The 19,505-nt window shown below is 48.9% G+C and overlaps 1 protein-coding gene across 6 annotated transcripts in view; it reads left to right on the top strand.

The window, feature by feature from the left end:
* The window catches only part of UBAC2 (UBA domain containing 2), a 1,796,755-nt gene that overhangs the window by 313,107 nt on the left and 1,464,143 nt on the right, over nt 1-19,505 (top strand). The gene's annotated exons all lie outside the window — the stretch shown is intronic.

Below are 19,505 nucleotides of genomic sequence, written 5' to 3'. Positions count from 1 at the left end.
GCTCGCGAGATCACGTTATGTGCGATCTCGCGAGAACACGCTCCCGCGACCGTGTGATATCCCCACAGTTCCCCTGTAAGTCTTCTACTCATGAGTTTGTTTCGTTTGCAGATTTTGGTGCATATGAATTTTCTCACTAACTAGCTCATTGACCATTTCACCTTGTTGCCTTCGTTTAGATTTCGATAATCACTACTTTTCATTATTTCTCTGCTTTGTTATTACTATTTATTGTTCATAACCTCTTATAATATCAATAAAAATGATTAAACAAGAAAGAAAAAAGAAAAAAATGATTGGATAAACGCCTTATCCCAAGCTCGGGACTCGAGGGTTGCGAAGCCATTGGCAGAGTTAGACAAGCCAAGGGGCTACTTCACCAAATACCTGAGGAAATTTCCAAACTCCACAGGCAGATCAAACTTTGAGGTTCTGCCTAAACCTTTTACCTACTGAGGAAGTAAGGATGATTCGAAAACAGGCATCCTCATATAATACCGCCTGTGCTCTCTGTAAAATGCCCATCGTACAGAACCTAAAACATATGATGGATTGTACTGGCACCGACAACCTAAGAATCAGTTTCTTAAAACACTTTGCCCACAGAGAGGAATGTCTGCACACAAATGATTTCTGGGAAAGATTAATTGTAGGTGTGGCAAAGCTAAAGGCCATTTTTTAAGTTGTTTAAATGTCTGCATTGCAACTGATGTAATTTCAGGTCCTAAGGAGAAATCGGCGTCCATGATGTTTAGGTATTTGAAATGGGGTTACTTGTTATAATTATTGGTATGATCGTTACTTCTGTCATTAGGTCTGGCAGAACAAAACCTCTCATTTTGCACCTCAGCAAAGCATTTTTACAACCCAATGGTAAATTTAGGCCCTGTGCAGAGATGTTAAGCGCAAAATGGACAATACATTGAAATGAGGACAAGCATGCAAAGGCAATGCCACCAACAAATGTTTAATATGGAGGCCAGTTTGCTAATTAAATTGACCAACCTTTTACAGTAGGTTACAATCCATAACATTGAATATATTCCCTCAGGATCAGAACTCTGAAAGAATTCTATGGGATATTGTTTCGCATAGTGTGGGCTGCCGATGACTCTTTAAAGAACCTCTTCCCATAAGGTGGATGCTTTCAGAGAGCCCTTCAATCTTACTAGCGAGACCCAGAAAATAAACATAGAAAAGGTAGTCTCTCCTTTTTTGAAACCGTTACAGTAGCAGACCACCCCCAACAAGTGAGGTATCTATTTCGAAGGGATTGGGTCCTTCGATGTATTCCATATCTATGACAGTAATCGCCACAGCTGTGCTGCTTTGGTACATTTTCGGCGTCTGCGTCGATGACGTCGATACACTGTCCTCGAGGGCCTCCGTCGAGCTGACGTCACCGGATGTTATAAGTAGGACGCATGACGCCCGTAGCCTCAGTTCAGTTTTTTCTGCGAATGTGTTCGCTTCGGAGATCTTGGCGCGCCTCGGTTCTACTGAATCCTGTTCTTTCGGTTCTTCGAACCTGTTAGTTTGTGTATTAACAATGATGTCTTCAGCTTCTTCCACTCCGCGGTCGGGTTTTAAGAAGTGTCTGGTTTGCGGGTCCAAGATGTCGTTGACGGACACGCACACCGCTTGCCTCTGGTGCCTCGGGGAGGACCATGATATGGATGACTGTGTCGACTGCCAGTCGCTTACATCGAAGGCCTTGCGGGAGCGTAAGAAGAAGCTGTAGGTGGGTAAGGTGGCCAAGCCCCGGAAGTCGCAATCCACTGGACTTTCGACGGACGATTCGAGGGGCGACTCTCAGCATCGTCGTCGTGAGTCCGGGGGGGGTCTCGGTCCAGGAGTCTCTCGCCATTCCTCTACCTCTTCGAGGCACTTGCGGAAGCGCCGTCACAGGTTGTCTTCCCCGTCCTCATCCGAGGACTCTGCCTGTTGGCGGGTTGCTTGTCCCAACAAGCATTCCACTTCTGAGGAATGGGATTCGTTCCGGCAGGAGATTATGGCGATTTTTCAGTCGCAGGGCTCCGTTCCGTCCGCGCCGTCGAAAGACGCCGGCCGTAAGCGTTCTAGAGACACCACTCGTGCGCCTTGGGGCTCGAACGGTTGTCGCGACCACCAGGCGCTTCGAGTTCCCGGTCGGACAAGGCTGGTCGCTCTAGGCATGCCCGTTCCAGTTCCCGGTCCTCGACGTCCTCAAGACCGTCGGAGCCTGTGAAGTCTTCGAGGAAGCCGTCGACGCCTTTGGCACCGAGGGACTCTCTCGAGGCTCCGCCTCCCCGGAAGCAGTCGACGCCATCGACGCCCAGGCTGTCAAAGGACACGCTCGGGGTTCCGCCCTCGAGGACTGTGTCGACGCTGTCGAAGTTGTCAGCACCACGCTCGACGTTGACACAGATTCCGTCGACGCCTTTCGAGGCTGCTTTGTCAGAGGTACCCCGTGGCACGGTGGAACCCCCCAGAAAGGCTCTGGCCAAGGCAAAAAATGTCTTTGACCCTTTTTCTGTGCCCTTCTTCCAACCTCTGGATTATATTTCTGAAGGGGATGAGGGGTCTGAGGAAGGTATGGTGCCTGAGGAGGTGCCTGATGAGATTTTGTCTGGTCATAGCCAGATTGAAGACTTGCGTCAGTCGCTGCACGACACCAGTGGTCTGGACACCTCTCCGGAGGTGGAGTTCCGTAGGGCTGAGCCTGGCACCCATCCCGAGTCCTCGTACCGGCACCTTATGTCGAGGGTCACGGAATACTTGGGGTGGTCTGCGCCACCTGTGGATTTTCTGCAGGATGACCTGATGGACATCCTCGACCAAGGTCCTCCAACTGACCCGCTACTGCCTTTCCATATGGCTTTGCAAAGAAGGATGGCAGTGGCTTGGACTGCCCCGGAGAGTCTCCCGGCAGTAAGCAAATCTTTGCTGCGAAAATACTGCCCAGCCAGTAGCGACCCCCGTTACTTGACCACGCACCCCACTCCGGAGAGTTTGGTGGTACAGGCGGCTACGGCCCCAGCAAAGCAGGTGTCGTACCCTACCATCCCTCCCGATAGGGACGACAAGCGTTTTGATGGCTGGGCGAAGAAAGTGTTTTCTTCAGGGGGTATGGCTTTACAGGCGGCCAACTCCGTGTGTGCCTTGTCACGTTTCACGCACACTCTGTGGAACTGTATTTCATTGGCGGCTGAACATATTCCCGAAGGGGAGGAACGGGATGGTTTTCTTGCTATTGTACAGGATGGCAAGGATGCTAGGTGTGAGTCCGTTTAGTCGGGTCTGGACATGGCGGTTTGTGTCAGCTGGACCATGGCGGCGAGCACCGTAATACGCAGGTTTGCATGGTTGCGGAAGTTGGGGTTTGCTCCTGATGTGCAAGCCCGGCTCCTCAACATGCCCTTTGATGGTGAACATCTTTTTGGCAGCAAGGCTGACGAGAGCCTTGAGAGGTTGCAGACCTCAAAAGCTGCAGCGAAGTCATTGAGCGCTGCAGTTCGCCAACCTCCGCCTTTTCATCCTAGGGGACAGCAATGGTGGAGAGGTTCCTTTCGATATTGCTCATCCTTTAGTAAATCGAGAGGAGCTGCAAGTCAAAGGGGCCACCGTAGGAGTGCCAGAGGTGGAAAACAGGGTACTCGAGGTGCCAAGGCTGCTTGGGCAGTTGCCTCTTTGCCCTCAGGCACTGCCGCAGCCACTTCAGCTCAGTCATGAGGCCATGTCCCATGGTTCGCCGGTTGGGGGAAGGCTGGCGCAGCATCTTGTAGAGTGGCGTGCCATTACTTCAGATGTGTGGGTTCTGGAGATCATAGCCCACGGCTACTGTCTTCCTTTCCGGCAGAGGCCTCACGACAATCCACCAGGGAATCTCTCTTTGAAGTGTCCGGATCTGCGCCTTGCGCAGGAAATTCAGTCCCTGCTGGAGAAAGGCGCCATAGAACTGGTGCCTGTAGCGGAGAGGAACAAGGGATGGCATTACCTTTATTTTTTGATTTCGAAGAAAGACGGGGGATTGAGACCCATCATGGACTTGCGTGGTTTGAACAAGCTCCTCAAGAAGGACAAGTTCAAGATGGATACTCTTTCTCAAGTCCTCCAGGCCCTTCAACTTCAGGACTGGTTGGTGTCTCTCGACCTCAAGGACACTTACTTTCATGTGCCGATCCATCCCAAGCACAAGTACCTGAGGTTCGCGGTTGGAGACTCGCACTTTCAGTTTCGGGTCCTGCCGTTCGGATTGACCTCCGCCCGAGGCTCTTCACCAAACTCATGGTGGTGATGGCAGCGTATCTCAGGAAAGGGGTGATTCACGTCTACCCCTACCTAGACGATTGGTTGATCAGGGCATGCTCTCCCAAGCAAGTCCTGGATCATCTGTCCGTCACCTGCCACTCCCTTCACAAGCTGGGCTTCTTCCTCAACTTAAAGAAGTCCTATTTGACGCCAACCCAGCGGCTCCAGTACATCGGAGCAGTGCTCGACACATCCCTGGGGCAGTGTTTTCCTCCCCAGGTGAGGGCTCATCACATTCAGCAGATGGTGCACAAGTTTCAACACGCCCACAGTCTCCCGGCGTTCGAGTTCTTGAGGTTGCTCGGCCTCATGGCATCCTGCATTCTTCCGGTGCCGGAGGCCAGGTTGCGGATGAGATCTCTGCAATGGGCCCTCAAGATGCAGTGGTCACAGTCCTCCAGCAGGATGTCGGACCACGTTCAGGCGCCGCCCTCGGTTGCCCAGGACCTTCTGTGGTGGACTGTCCTGGCCAGAGGTACCGATCGTGACCGACGCATCCCTCACAGGATGGGGAGCGCATGCCAACGAGTTGACAGTCAGCGGTCATTCGTCTCTGTCGGAGTCCAGACTCCATATCAATCTGTTGGAGCTGAGGGCCGTCAGGCTTGCCCTGAAGGCTTTTCTGCCGACTGTGCGAGGGAAGAATGTCCTGATTCTGACGGACAACAAGTGGCCATGCACTACCTCAACAAAAAGGGGGGGGGCAGGGTCACTTCCTCTGTGCAGGGAGGCAATGCAGTTCTGGTTCTGGGCCATCCAGCAGGAAGTTTCGATCTCGGCAGTTCATCTGGCCGGCAACGAAGTCCCTGTACCGTTGCCGTTGGAGAAAGTTCTGCGACTGGTGCAGGGTTAAGAATGTGGATCCTTTTTCATGTGACATTCCTGTGGTTCTGTCTTTTTTGCTTTCGTTGGCCCACAGGGGCCTGCAAGTGGGTACTGTTAAAGGTTACCTGGTGGCGCTGTCTATATTTAAGCGCTTGTCTGAGGAGTGTTCCTATTTCAAAATTCCTTTAATTTCTCAGTTTCTGAAAGGACTCACTAATGTGATTCCGCCGTCACCTTTCCGGGTGCCTGGTTGGGATTTGAACCTTGTTCTGAAATTCCTTATGGGTGCTCTGTTTGAGCCTTTACATTCTTGTCCTTTGATGCTGTTAACCCTTAAAACTGTTTTTAGTTGTGGTCGCTTCCGCTCGCAGAGTGAGTGAGTTGCAGGCACTTTCACTTAAGCCACCCTTCACTGTGTTTCATGAGGACAGGGTTGTCCTTAGAGTTCGTCCTTCCTTTCTTCCGAAGGTGGTGTCGGAATTTCATTTAAGCCAGAAGGTTATTCTTCCGGCATTTTATCCTCCTCCACATCCTGGTAAGGAAGAGGAGAGGCTCCATAGGTTGGATTCTAGGAGAGCTTTAAGTTTCTACATTTCACGCATGTCCCGGGTCGGAGTGGACGATCAGCTCTTTATTGGTTACGCTGGAAGGCGTTTGGGACAAGCTGTTACAAAGCAGACTTTGTCTATATGGATTATCTTGGCAATTTCTGAATTTTACCGCCTGGCGGGTAAGGACCCTCCGGTAGGCTTACTGGCCCATTCTACTAGGGGTATGGCTGCCTCTACTGCCCCGCAGAGGGGTGCCCCTATTCGTAACATCTGTGAAGCAGCCACATGTGCTTCGGTCCATACTTTTGTACGACAGTACTCCCTAGATTCTCTCCATGGGCAGGATCTGGCCTTTGGCAAGGTGGTCCTTTACTCTGCAATTTGATTGGGAATTTCTATATTCTAAATTCTTTTTCCCTCCTCCATACGTTGGTACTGCTTTGGGAGTCTGTCATAGATATGGAATACGTCGGAGGACCCAATCCCCTCGTAGAACAAGTTACTCTGTTACCTGGTAACGTTCTTTCGATGGGATCGTCTGACGACGTATTCCATATCGTTCTCTCCCTACCTGCCCCACTACAGAATTTCTTATGCAATTGCAGCTTACGTTTCAGCAAGGCTTTCTGTGGTCATACTGGCAGTGGTTTGGTGCCACACGTTCTGGGGGAAAAAAACTACAACTGAGGCTACGGGTGTCGTGTGTCCTACTTATAACATCCGGTGACGTCCGCTCGACGGAGGCCATCGAGGACAGCGTATCGACATCATCGACGCAGGACGCAGACAATTTTCCGAAGCAGCACAGCTGTGGTGATTACTGTCATAGATATGGAATATGTTGTCAGACCATCCCATCGAAAGAACTTTACCAGGTAAGAGAGTAGCTTGTTCTTTCACTTGTAGCTTGGGTGGCTGGCAAATCCGTTTTATTTATTTATTTATTTATTTATTTATTTATTTATTTGAATTTGTAAAGCGCACAAACAGCCCGCAGACATCGAGGCGCTGGAACAGTGGTTAAGCGTGCTTACTTTAGGGTTACATTGAAGCTGCCCTAGAAAAATACTTGAAAACAATTAGGTAGTTACAGGTTACAGTGCGTTGCAGGAAGGTTTTGAGAGTTCAGACAAAGAGGTTAGTTTTGATGGCTTTGCGGAATACAGTGTGGGATTCAATGGCTCTGAGGTGCGGAGGGAGCGCATTCCAGAGGGTGGGGGCAACTGATGGGAAGCTGGAGCCGCCCGCACGCGCTTTGTGAGTCCTAGGGACAGACAGAAGGTTAGAGTATTGTAGTCTAGATGGTTTTTGAGAGATGGGTTTGGTAATCCTGCGGCTTAGGTAAGGGGGAGCAAGGTCATGGAGACATTTGTGAGTTAAGGCCAAGGCTTTGAAGATAATTCTTTGCTTGACAGGAAGCCAGTGGACTTGTCTTCTGAGTTCAGAGATATGGTCTTTGCGTGAGAGGCCTGTGGCAGCTCTGAGCGCGTTATTCTGAACAGTTTGGAGTTTGGCTATATTCTTGGCAGTGGTACCAATGAATAAGGCATTACAGTAGTCGAGTCTCGAACCAATGATGGCTCTAGCGATGGTGAGACAGTTTTGTTGGGTCAGGAATGGTCTGGTGGCATTGATGAGTTTGGAGTAGTAGGCGGATGTGGAGGTTATGGCGTTGACCTGTTTATTCATGGACATGTCAGGTTCAAGGTACACTCCAAGGGTTTTGATGGACTGGGAGACGGTGATGGGGATACTGTCTATGACGAAGGAGGAGTACTGTTTGTTTAGTTTATTTAGGGTGGACGGTGAGCCAACCAGCAGGAGCTCAGTTTTGTCACTGTTAAGGCAGAGCCAGTTTTCTGCCATCCAGGTTTGAATTGTTGAGTAGATTGCGTTTAAGGTATTTTGGTCAGATGTGTAGTCACCTGAGAGGGGGATAAGTACCTGGGTGTCATCCGCATAGTTAGTATACGAGATGCCCATGGAGTCAAGGATTTTGAACAGGGGCCTTGTAAAGAGGTTGTAGAGGGTGGGGGCCGTGCATGAGCCTTGCGGGACGCCACACTTGATGGTGCTGGGGTCGGCAGAAGAGGAGTCTGAGAAGACCTTCATAGATCTGTCCTTCAAGAATGATTCTATCCATTTGCAGGCATTGTCTGAGAAGTTCGCTATTGATGATAGATGCTGGCAGAGAGTTTTGTGGTTGACTAGGTCAAATGCTGCCGATAGGTCGAGGAGCAAGAGGAGAGCAGGCTTTCCTGAGTCCCTAAGGTCATCAATTTGATTCTTCAGGTCAAGGAGAGCTGTTTCAGTTCCATGCCGTGGCCTGAACCCTGATTGCCTAAGGCCAAGGAGATGGTTGTCCTCTAGAAATTTCTGTATTTGCAGGTAGGCTGCTTTATCCAGAATTTTCAGTAGGAAGGGGACAGTGGTGATTGGCCTGTAGTTTGTTGGGATGGCTGGATCAAGTGAGGGTTTTTTGAGGAGCGGGCGAACCCAGGCTTCCTTTAGACTTAGTGGGACTTCACCAGAGTGAAAGGAGGCATTGATGAAAGCGGCTATGATAGGGGCTAATGAGGGGGCACAGTCTTTAATTACTTGCGCTGGGCATACATCCCCCTTGCAATTGGATGGTTTGATGGTATGGAGGAGAGAGATGACCTCTGGGACACTTATGTCTCTGAAATCGAACTGGGGGGAGGGGTTAGGAGGCTTGGTTGGTGGAGTGGAATGACTGCTGGTTATTAGCTTGGATATCTCCTTTTGGTGGTTGAGTATTTTGGTTTGTAGGGTTTCAAGTTTATTAAGCATTGCAGATTGGATGGCATTGCACCAGGATCCATCCTTCACTATTGGAGAGGGTGGAGAAGGGGGTGTCTCCAGTTCTCTGAATATGGAGAAGATTTCGCGGCTTCTTGATTTGGCAGAGGAGATTCTGGCATTGAATGACGTTGCCTTAGCTTCAGTAATGGCAGCTTTGTAGCGTTTAGAGGAGGTTTTGAATGCTAGAAGGGTGGCTTCTGATGGGTTATTGCGCCAGGTGGTCAGTGCCGCTCGTTTTTTCCCTCGCATCTGTAAGAGGTCCTGGGTAAACCAGGCATTGCAGTGTTTATTTTTCTTTTCTTTTTTAAGAGTGAGGGGAGCTACCACATTAACGGCATGGGAGAGGACCATTTTGAAGTCGTTGGCGAGGGTAACTGGGTCATTCACGAAAGGGGGAAGCAGTGCAGGTACATTGAGGTGCTGAGAGAGGTTGTCGTGGGTGAGGAGTTTGGCGCTGCGCGTGAGGGCGGCAGGGAGAGGTGTAGTGGGAGGTTGAGAGTTTCTAGAGGTGTTGATGTTGAAGGAGATGAGATGGTGATCGGTCCATGGCAGAGGAGTGATTAGGGTGGGGCTGATAGGGCAGTTGTGGTGAGCGACCCAATCAAGGGTACGGCCTTTTGAGTGTGTGGGGCTCGAAATGGTCTGTGTGAACCCAAGGGTGGATAGCGTTTTTTTTAAAGCTTTGGCGTGGGTGTCTTTGGGGTCGTTAAGGCCCAGGTTGAAGTCACCGAGGAGCAGGATTTTAGATGATTTCTTGAGGTTGTTAGTGATTGAGTGGGTGAGGGCTTCTTGGAATTCATAGGAGATGCCTGGAGGGCGGTAGATGAGGTGAAATGCTATAGTGTGGTTATGGGAGAGCTTAAGTTTTAGGAGGAGGTAGTCAGAGTTATCATCAAGGTTTTTGTGGATTATCCCAACAGAGAGGGAATCTTTGGCAATGACGGCGACCCCTCCACCTCGGTGGGAGGAGCGGTCTTGTCTGTAAATGAGGTATCCTTGTGGGATAGCTAGGGCGAGGGCAGGTCCTGAGGCATCGGAAAGCCAGGTTTCACTGAGGAATAGTAGGTCTAGGTTGTTGAGAATGATGAGATCATTGATATCAAGGGAGTGGGCAGTGAGGGATCTGCAGTTAATCAAGGCGCATTTGAGGGGGGTTGCAGCAATGGGTGTGTGTACAGTGCAGGGCATATCAGCAGTAGGTACGGGCACAACAGTAATGCATGGCACATGAGCAGAGGGCGCAGGCACATCAGCAGTGCAGGGCATATCAGCAGTAGGTACGGGCACAACAGTAATGCATGGCACATGAGCAGAGGGCGCAGGCACATCAGCAGTGCAGGGCATATCAGCAGTAGGTACGGGCACAACAGTAATGCATGGCACATGAGCAGAGGGCGCAGGCAGATCAGCAATGCAGGGCATATCAGCAGTAGGTACGGGCACAACAGTAATGCATGGCACATGAGCAGAGGGCGCAGGCACATCAGCAGTGCAGGGCATATCAGCAGTAGGTATGGGCACAACAGTAATGCATGGCACATGAGCAGAGGGCGCAGGCAGATCAGCAATGCAGGGCATATCAGCAGTAGGTACGGGCACAACAGTAATGCATGGCACATGAGCAGAGGGCGCAGGCACATCAGCAGTGCAGGGCATATCAACAGTGGTAGGTGCAGACTTGGCTGTGGCTACAGACCTGATAGCGGGCTTAGGAGCGCTGGTGTGGTGTTTAGTATAAATGAGTGAACCATGGAGGTTTGCGGCGGTGGTTTGGAGTTCTGTTTTTTTCCTGTACATAAAGGAAGTAGACTTGTCCATGACCGGAGTGAGGGGTTGTTGCATTGCAGGAGGGCATGGCGGGAGCACAGGTATGCGTTCATGCGATGGCCACGGAGTATGGGCAGGTTGGGGGTGCTAGGGACAAGGCCAGGTGTTGCGGGCAGTAATCTTGCCCTGAGGCGGCGTAGCCTTGAAGTGAGGCTGGGTTGGACTTGGTGCTGAGTGTTCTGTAACGTGCGTGCACAGAGGTTGGAGTTTCTTCCAGAAAGGCTGCGGGTTCCGGTGAGTACGGAATTCAATGTTGGAATAGGGATCTTACCTCCCTGCGGCATCGTCGAGCAGCGAAGAGCTGCAAAGAGAGGAGCGGGCCTTTTCTTTAATTGCAACACATACTTGCCAGGCTAATGGAAGTCCTTTGGTTAAAAAACTCATGTCTGATGTGGCAACTATGGAAATCTGCGGAGTATAACCGTTATAGTGTGCATTTAGACTTGTGTATTCAAAAAGAAAAATGCATGCTGCATTGCTAAGTAAATGGAGGCAATACACTGAGTCTCCCTTATTGTAAACAGACAGAAGGTTTAAACCTAGTTAAGTGTGTTAACAAAGTATAAACTTGTTTCTCCCTAAAGTGGCAGGGCCTGGTTTCAGGACCGTCAAACTAGGGGACGGAGCCCATCCCACCCCAACACCCTGACCGGTGCCAGAGTGAGGGTGGACACCTCCCACCCCTCCTAACGTGAAGGATGTCGGCGGTGGGGCCTGGGAGGACTGCAAAGTTTGTGTAGGGTGGAGGAATTGAGCCATCAGAAAAAGTGAGTTGGGGAGAGATTAGAGGAGCTATAGTAAGGATGTTGGAGGCAGAAAGTTACAACAAGTAGAAGGGTTGTCCCTCCGGGGCAGAGTGAGGTGTTTTGGTGGCAGAGGCACTGCACTTCACTTTCTGCTTTCTGTGCTTTCGTGACAGACTGGAGTCTCTTTCCTGACTACCACTAATTGGAGGCGGGCCATAAAATCCCTCTGCCTGGCACAGCCCCGGTGGAGTGAGATAGAGTGTTTTGGTGTTTGGGTATGAAGGGGAAGAGCACCCCATTCTGTATAAAGTGGAAAGACCCATTGAAACTTGAGCCTGGGAGTGTAGGAGCACTCCAGGCTCGAGAGGGACAGCTCTGGGAGTGTATTCCTGCTTTGGCTGGAAATTATTGCTGAGCAACCAATCCCGTGTCCTGTACCAACATTGGAATCATGACCCTCGACACTGTGAACATGGCTGGTGCGAGAACCAGACAACTGGTAAAAAAGGATGTCTTACCTCTTTTGACTACTAATCCTATTACGGATCCCAACGTTGAGACTATTAACTCCTCATTGGCCCTTGGGCAGCCTGCTATGGCTCCACCCCTGCTCTCGCCAATCCAGCAGATTTCTAAGAGCCATCTGCAGCTTGAGTCCCTGCATTCTGTGAATAAACACCTGTGTAGGGTAGGGGAGGGGGTGCTCGGGGAGTTGGCCCCTGGTGACATGGAAACAACTGCCTGTGGGGTCTGTATCGCCGCGGACCCGTTGAAGGACTACAACTATCATGGCGATAGCGAGCCGACTGTAGGAGAGTCAGTATTTGGCGATTCTGAATCGGCTTTGATTGAAACAGCTTTGCCGGCACAGCCTGATTCTGAATGATCTGGTGGCTCTGCCTCAAATGCTGCTTGCGCAATGCGCTCTCGTGATGAGGGTGGGGGCCTTAGCCCTCTCGATAGGGGCGCACGTGCAGCCCCAAATACACCTAGCCCCGCGATTAAACGTACGAACATTATTCCCCAAGGAATGAATGATGTGACCTCAACCTCTGTTTTATTCATTGAAATCAATGCAACATCCCAGGTGTCCCAGCTGGATCTTCGCAACTCTGAGCTAGCGGCCCAGCTTGCAAAAGAGCGTTCTGCCCTCACTGATGGAATAAACATATAAACAATAAAAAGCCTCTCCACTATTCAGGAACGCTTGGAGGCGCTAAAAGATGAGCAATCTCACACAAATAGGGGATCTCTCATTTAACCCTCCACCAAGATCTGAATGCCTGTTAAAACCTGTAGTGTGCAAGTCCTCATGGAGGGGATCTGATGTTGAGCCTAACGACTCTCCTTGCCCCAGAGTCCAGAAACCTATTTAAATAGTCCTAGAGTGATTGAGGGATGAATGACACTTAAATGAAGAGTCTTTGATAAGGAAGAGGATATGACACACAAAGCTTCAGAGATCGCTCAGAGTTCGGCCTTGTCTATGGGCAGCTCTCATAATAGATGTAGTGGAGTAGAAGGGGGCCAACCTCGCGGAGGCATCTCACTTGGTGACGACCTGAGTCATATTCAAAGTACGATGGTGGCCACTCTCGCTGTTTCAATGTCTCCATTATATACATTTTATGAGGCATTCAATACTTCACTTCAAGATCAAGCTACCTTGATAGCCATGGTTGATACGAAATCAGCTTGGAAACTTTTGGGAACAAGGTTGAATCAAGACTAAATACCGAAGCTGAATTGTATGCCCAATGGCAAGCCAGGATGTGCGTTCTGGCGATGCAGGAAACCATGTACAAAACTGTACTGATGGAAGCCGTAACTAAAGATGGCAAATGGAGCAGAACTCGTGCAAAAGTGTGTCAGTGTCCTATTACTCAAAGTGCTGCGCCTGCTGCCTTAAGAAGCTCCATACCCCCGCAAGAGAATCCAAATCCAGTGTGGACTCTGGATAAGGGCCCAGACAATAGAGCGACAATAGGTGAGGGGATAATCGACCAATCTGCCACCTTCTCAATATCAACCCAATAAAACCACCTGACGTTAGAACTGGAAACCGAAAAAGGAAAAATGGCAATCCACCGCCTGAGGAAAAAAATAAAACACATAACCCAAGTCCATAAGCGCAAATCAAATGGCTCCAGAGTGTTTCTGCGAAGCCTCAAAACCCCTGCTCAAGAGGAACCCTCTCGAATAGCTAAGAACCTCAAATGGAACTGGTGATTCTCCCGGAAGCTAATTTACCGTGAAGCCAGCCAGCCACTGTTTTGGATCTCAGCCCACAGAAGGAACAACCAAAGTTGGACTCCTCTTCGGGGACATGTTTGCGATCATTAATGGAGATGAGGACGATGACTGGAATAACTTAAGTGAAGCAGATTGGCTTGAAATTGAGAGACCGGAAGCCCATAGGCGCCAATTGCCTTCAGACAGGAGAGAGAGTACTGGGAAGGAGAGCGATCGTAAGATCACTGCCACTGCCAAGCCAAAATCATACTCTTTCCAGATCTGGAAGATAAAAGAATGGCACAAGCGGCCCTGAGCCGCCATAAGGGCGATACTGAGCAAAGATCTGCTGGGGCTGATACTCATAACAATCACAATGCCCGAAAAAGTGACAGTAATTACCGCGAGCGGGTCAGTCTCAGACTATCCGTAAGCAAAAATAACCTGAGTATGCTTGGAAAGACTGCTGTTGAGTCAGGAAGCCTCAATACTGAACAGGGGCAATGTAATGAAGCTATTACAGCACATACTGGCTTTAAGATATATAACTACTGATGTCATCAGGGAAGTTAAATTTGTGAGTGAAACGCGCAATGACGTGGTAATTTTTCACTACTTTGAATCTCAGCAAATTTAAGACGCTCTTCTGGAACACAGCAATGTGCTTCTTCCGGTGGGATATGATCGGAGTGTCATGATGCCCGCTCCCGGGGAGCCGGTTCAAGCCCGGCGTCCCCGAAAGCGGACATCCAGTCCCCAAGGAAGGACCCAGCAACCCCATATAGGGGCCCTTTGGACAGTGTCCTGGTGTCTATGGTGCCAGGCTCATAAAAGACATCAGTTCTGGCGCCATAGGCGCCAGGCTCATTATGGGAATGCTTGGGTGCACTTACCTGATGCAGACCATGCTGCAGGATCCCGGCCTCCTTGAGGCCTGAAAGGAACTACTTTACCTGTGGGACTAATTTACCACCCGGGCGTGGTCGGGGAAGGATACATACCTGATTGGAGGAAGGATACATACCTGGAACTTCTTCCAAGGCTATTTAAACCCCACCCAAACAGCCACACGTGCTTCGCATTGTTCTGCATCTAGCAGCTGGACGCTCACCGTGTCTGCTCCTGCATCCTAACTTCTGCCACGCCTGCCAGCATACTGGATCACCTGCAAAGGAAGAGAAGAAGAGAACAGAAGAAGGAAAAGTCCTTACCTGCTAAATCCGCATCCCGGAGACATCTCGCCGACAATCCTGAAAAGGAAGACTTTTATTTAAAAGCTCATCGCGTTGATCGCTGCAGCGCCGCATTCCACTCACCTTTACAGGGCGCCTCCATGTTCAGCAGCGATCATCCGGATTCGCAGTCACGCCCCAGCGCCTTGGGAGAAAAACACCAGAACAAATGGTGAGAGAGAGAAGGGAATAAGGAAAGCTAAATCTCCATGTTAAGACTTACCTGTTGATTCATTCCCTCTTCATTTCGGGTCTGCGCCGCATCCTGGCATTTCCGGACCCCGGCCCCTAAGGGGAAAAAGACATCAGCGTTAATGAGCGAATGAAAAGACATTACCAAAAAACGCTCATTAAAGACTTACCTGATTTCTACAAGGATTTCACCTCTCCTCTCGGGTCGGAGCCTGTTGCCCGGCATTCCGTACCCCAGCCCCTATGGGGAAAAAGACACTAGCATTAGTACATTAATGCATGGACACAAGGGGAACCTCTTATCAAAAAACTTACCTGAACGCCAAGCAAGTTTGGTTCTCACCAATCCGAAAATACAGTGAAGTAACTGGATACCAACGCGCCCCTGCATCAGAAGCAGGATGGAGAGCTCGTCCTTCCAGACCCTAAGGTAAGACGCTATGAGAAATCACAGAAGGGTTTCAAGGAGGGTGAGAGGGGAAAGTGGGATGCCAATTGCATTACCCCGCAGACAGTTAATCCCCTACTTTCGCCTACAGAAGGATACTTCTGCGAGCCAGACAAGCCAGATTTGGGGGCCCGGTCCAGTCCGTCTTCCGAACCCTGCGCATCACCTTAGAAGAGGTCACAGCAGCGCGAACCAGGCCAGCGCCTCCGTGGGAGACAGGTGAGCGTAACACTGAGTGACTGTAGGAAGAGGCCTTGTCTAAACCCCATCACTAATGAAGGGTCCAATGTCACCCATACCAAGCCACAGAGTCGGTATAGGGATGGAAACTGGCATCTTCTCCAGCGGCTCAGCCTAGCATTGTCAGTAGAAATCTTTTGGCAGTTACATTAACGGTGGAAAATCCAACCAAATATCCTGGCATGAAATTGCTGCAAAATGATCAACAGCAAGAGGAGTTGGCAAGCCGCATCGTAAATAGACTGCTCAGAACTGGACTCATTCGAGAATTCGGATAGGATAGTGGAATTCTCCAGGTTTTGAATATCTGTTCACGGAGGAATTGAACGCCTTGGGCCGAGATGACATCCTTTGTTTCCAGGAGATATGGTTGAGGATAAAACCATCTTGTGATGGTTATGAGACACTTCTAAATCCCACCTGTAAGGGTCTGTTGGGCTGTCCCTTTTCATGTTTTCTTACACTGATTAAGGTGGCCAAGGGCTTCAAATTCTGTAGCCATAGCAATCCTAATACATATGTGCAAATGGTGAACCTGTGTAGGCAGTCTCCGGCCAGTTACTCCAATCTCCTGTTAATAAACACCTACTGAAGCGTCAACAAGCTTCATGTTGAATAATTTATCGAATCAATCATGAGCAGGGTGGACAAGGCCCTAATTGAGTGGATGGATCCACAGATCATTATTTGCAGTGACTTCAACATGGAGCGGTTGTCCAAGGACGGTGTACCACTTTTGCCATCTCAAGTAACGGGAGGGGCAAAAAAATGGCTCACCGAAACACGGTTGCACGAATTGTTGATGTTAAATGGGCAAAAGTATGGGGATAGGCCAGGGACTTGCACCTGGTCAAATGGAGCTCTTGAGGCCTGTTTGGATAACTTTTTTGTTTCTAGCTCGGTATGGCCCAGGGTAGAGCGGTTTGAAGTTATAAGCCTCCCCCTAGTGATCTTGACCTTCAAAAATTTGTGAGGGCTAGAAGAGCCTTGGGACTAGATATTAAAAGGCTGAAGCAGGAGAAAGACCCATGGATGAGTGAAAAAATAAGAATTTGTAGGCAAAAATATAAAAATTGGGTTAAGGCTAATCGATCAAGGTCACTGCAAAATGATGCGGGGGAAAAATGCTCAAAGTGGTCTGTGGAAAAAATTCAAGATCCATGTGGGAACTTATCAATAATGGTGGAAACTTTAGAGGGTCTCATATGATGAGTCAGGTCATGGAAGTGGGAAGGGTAGATCATTATTCTACTCTCTTCGCGAAAGGGGAGAGAAGGCCAAAGGAAATAATGCGCTCAGAGGGAAAGAGCTGGTCATTTAATCTTGATATTGAAGGGGCCCGGTGGATGCTGTCCAAGCTCAGTTCATCTCAGGCAGCTGGCCCTGATGGCTTATCAAATTAAAAGCTTAAATCGAACATCAACATTTGGGCAAGAATAGTTGTGGTCCTGTTTAAACAATTGATGGCCATGAAACCGGTGCAATGTTCTTGGCGAGAGGTTATCGTGGTCCCAGTATTCAAGAGGGGCAATAGGGGAGATCCAAAAAACTATCGACCCATCGCCCTTGTTGATTCCCTGGGGAAGCTTTTCGCCTCTGTTGTTTTGCGTGACCTGAATGCTTGGGTTAAAAAGAGTGGGGGATTGGACCCCAGACAAGCTGTTTTTTTGAAGGTTGGGACATTTTAAAATGTATTTATCCTCAACCTACTGAAGCAAGTGGCCATAGAGTATAAACCTTTTATCTATATGGCCTTTATTGATCTAAAACAGGCTTTTGGCAGGGTTGATAGACAACGCCTGTGGGAGAAACGTAAGAGTTGGAACTGCCCGTCTGATGTGCTCGAGGCGGCTAGAACTCTTTATATGGGCTCCTTGATTCAAATTAGGATTGCGGCAGTAGGGACCGCGTCAAAGGAAAATTGACACCTTTTGTGGATTAAAGCAGGGGTGCACTCTTTTAGCTCCACTGTTATTTAGCCTATACTTGTCAGATCTGGGCATCTCTCAAGCAAAGGTTCAAACATTTCCCCCAGAATTGAACAACCGGGAGGTCCCCTGGATCATTGTGTTTTTTGGACCTAGCACCGATTTGCCTCCAACAACGATTTGATGCTTTTAGGTCTTACCTGAAGTCCAATGGTATGACCATTAACGCTAAGAAAGCCGAGGTCTTGGTCATGTCCTCCGCTGGTAGGAAACGGAAGGTGACCTTCCAGTGGATGGTGGACGGCCTCCCACTGGAAGTGGTTGAAACAATTGTCTGATTGGGAATAGTGATTAATAAAAATGAGAATGAAAAAGTTCACTACATGTTCCTGAGGAATACATTTAAAAAGTTAACCACCCACCCGGGGGTGAAGCTATATATAGGCGATATAGCAGATGTTTTCGCTAACACTGGTGATCTTTCTATAACCAGAAGGTGGTGCAAGTTCTAACATATGGCGCCAAAGCTATCCCAAGCATCACATGGGAAGTGCGGGTGCTATTGGAGGGCTATTTTTGGCGTAAAGTGCTGAGGCTGCCTAAGTCGCTTCCGGTAGCAGCAATACGACACGAACTACGCCCACAATCTATGGTGTCGGTAGTGTTGTGGAAATCCGTATCGCTGTACGAGGAAATGTAATTTGATAGAGGGGGTGCTGCCCTTCACCATCTTAAGATCTCCAATCCAAGAGGAAAGGGTCATTAAAGACTGGAAAGAGAAAGTTGAAAGTGTCTTAGACCATCATAACATCGAATGCAGGGTCCTGGCGGGCAATTCATCTAAAGTCAAATCTGTTCTGGAAAAATCAAATTGGATTGAGACAACTGAGGCTAAAGGGAGGGACTCTTGAGGGATGGTTTATGGAAAGAGAAGAGGGGCCTAAATAACCTACCAAGGTATTTACAAAAGTTCCCATCTGCCCACTATAGGGATCTCTTGCTGAGATGCCGCCTAAATATCTTGCCCACGAAAGAGGTCCACTTAAGGCATCAAATACAGGAGGCTAATGCACATTGTCGATACTGTGAGGAAAAGGGCCAGGTATAATCTTTGGTTCATTTGGTCACTAGGTGTATGGTCCTTAATTAACTTAGATCTCTATATTTAGGCAAGCAACTGAGCAGTTTTCCATCAATGACAGTTGGGGAATTGTGGGAGTTGATGTTACTGGGCAAAAGGGTGGGTATGGTGTTGGTGGCAATGACATTTGTGGAGAGCATTCTAGTAGATGATGAATAGAACCAAGGAAAGGAGGATGGCTCTTGATCATTTATTTGTTCTCTGTTCGAGGAGAGGATCATTTGGTAACAATAGGATCATGTATATAGGAATGATTTTGGAAATCTTTTCTTTGATTTATTATTAGTTTTTTGTATGCAGGATGTGGAGTGAACTGGTAAAGGTTTCTTTTTGCAGTCTTGTATATTTGCATGAAACCAATAAAACTTCCAATACAAAAAGAAGGTTGTTTGGAGGTTGGAGGGGAGCTGACATCAAGGTTGACGGAGTCCTCCTCAAGACTGCAGTGCAGAGAGGGGGAAGAATGAAGTCCTTTACTAGCAGGCACTGGGAAAGAAGAACTAGAGGTAGGAGATGGAGCGACTCAATATTTTGAGGTGAGAGGAGAACCAGTACCCCTAGAGACTATGACGGTTCCAACAGACAACCTTTGTCCGCTGCAGAGTCTAGAATCAGTGGGAGGAGGTTCTAGATGGTGTAATCTCACTCTGAGTCAAGGAGGATACCATAGGTGGAGACCCTAAGGAGGTGCCCCGGGAACCAGAGAAGGAGTTGACGAGTCCGTATGAACCTCTTTGTGTCCTCTGAGACCTTGATCCGCAGAGCCCGAGTTGAAGCTGTATCATCGCTTCTGCCTCCTGGACAAGTAACTCAGGTGTTCCACCTGCCCCAGACATGTTTGCTGCAGAGGCATAGACCAACATACTTTATGGACAATGTTTTAGAAACCCCTAAAACATTCATGTAAGACTATGAAAATACCTCTAACTTTGTGAGAGATTCTCAAATACATTTTGATTTTCTTTGAGACTATAGTTCCGAAGTACAATTATAATTTTCCTTGGCTGAATCAAACATTCCTGCTCTACTC

This window comes from Ambystoma mexicanum, chromosome 7p, assembly GCF_040938575.1.
Source record: "Ambystoma mexicanum isolate Mex_15411 chromosome 7p, UKY_AmexF1_1, whole genome shotgun sequence".
Taxonomy (NCBI): domain Eukaryota; kingdom Metazoa; phylum Chordata; class Amphibia; order Caudata; family Ambystomatidae; genus Ambystoma; species Ambystoma mexicanum.
This window is presented reverse-complemented; position numbering and strand designations above follow the sequence as displayed.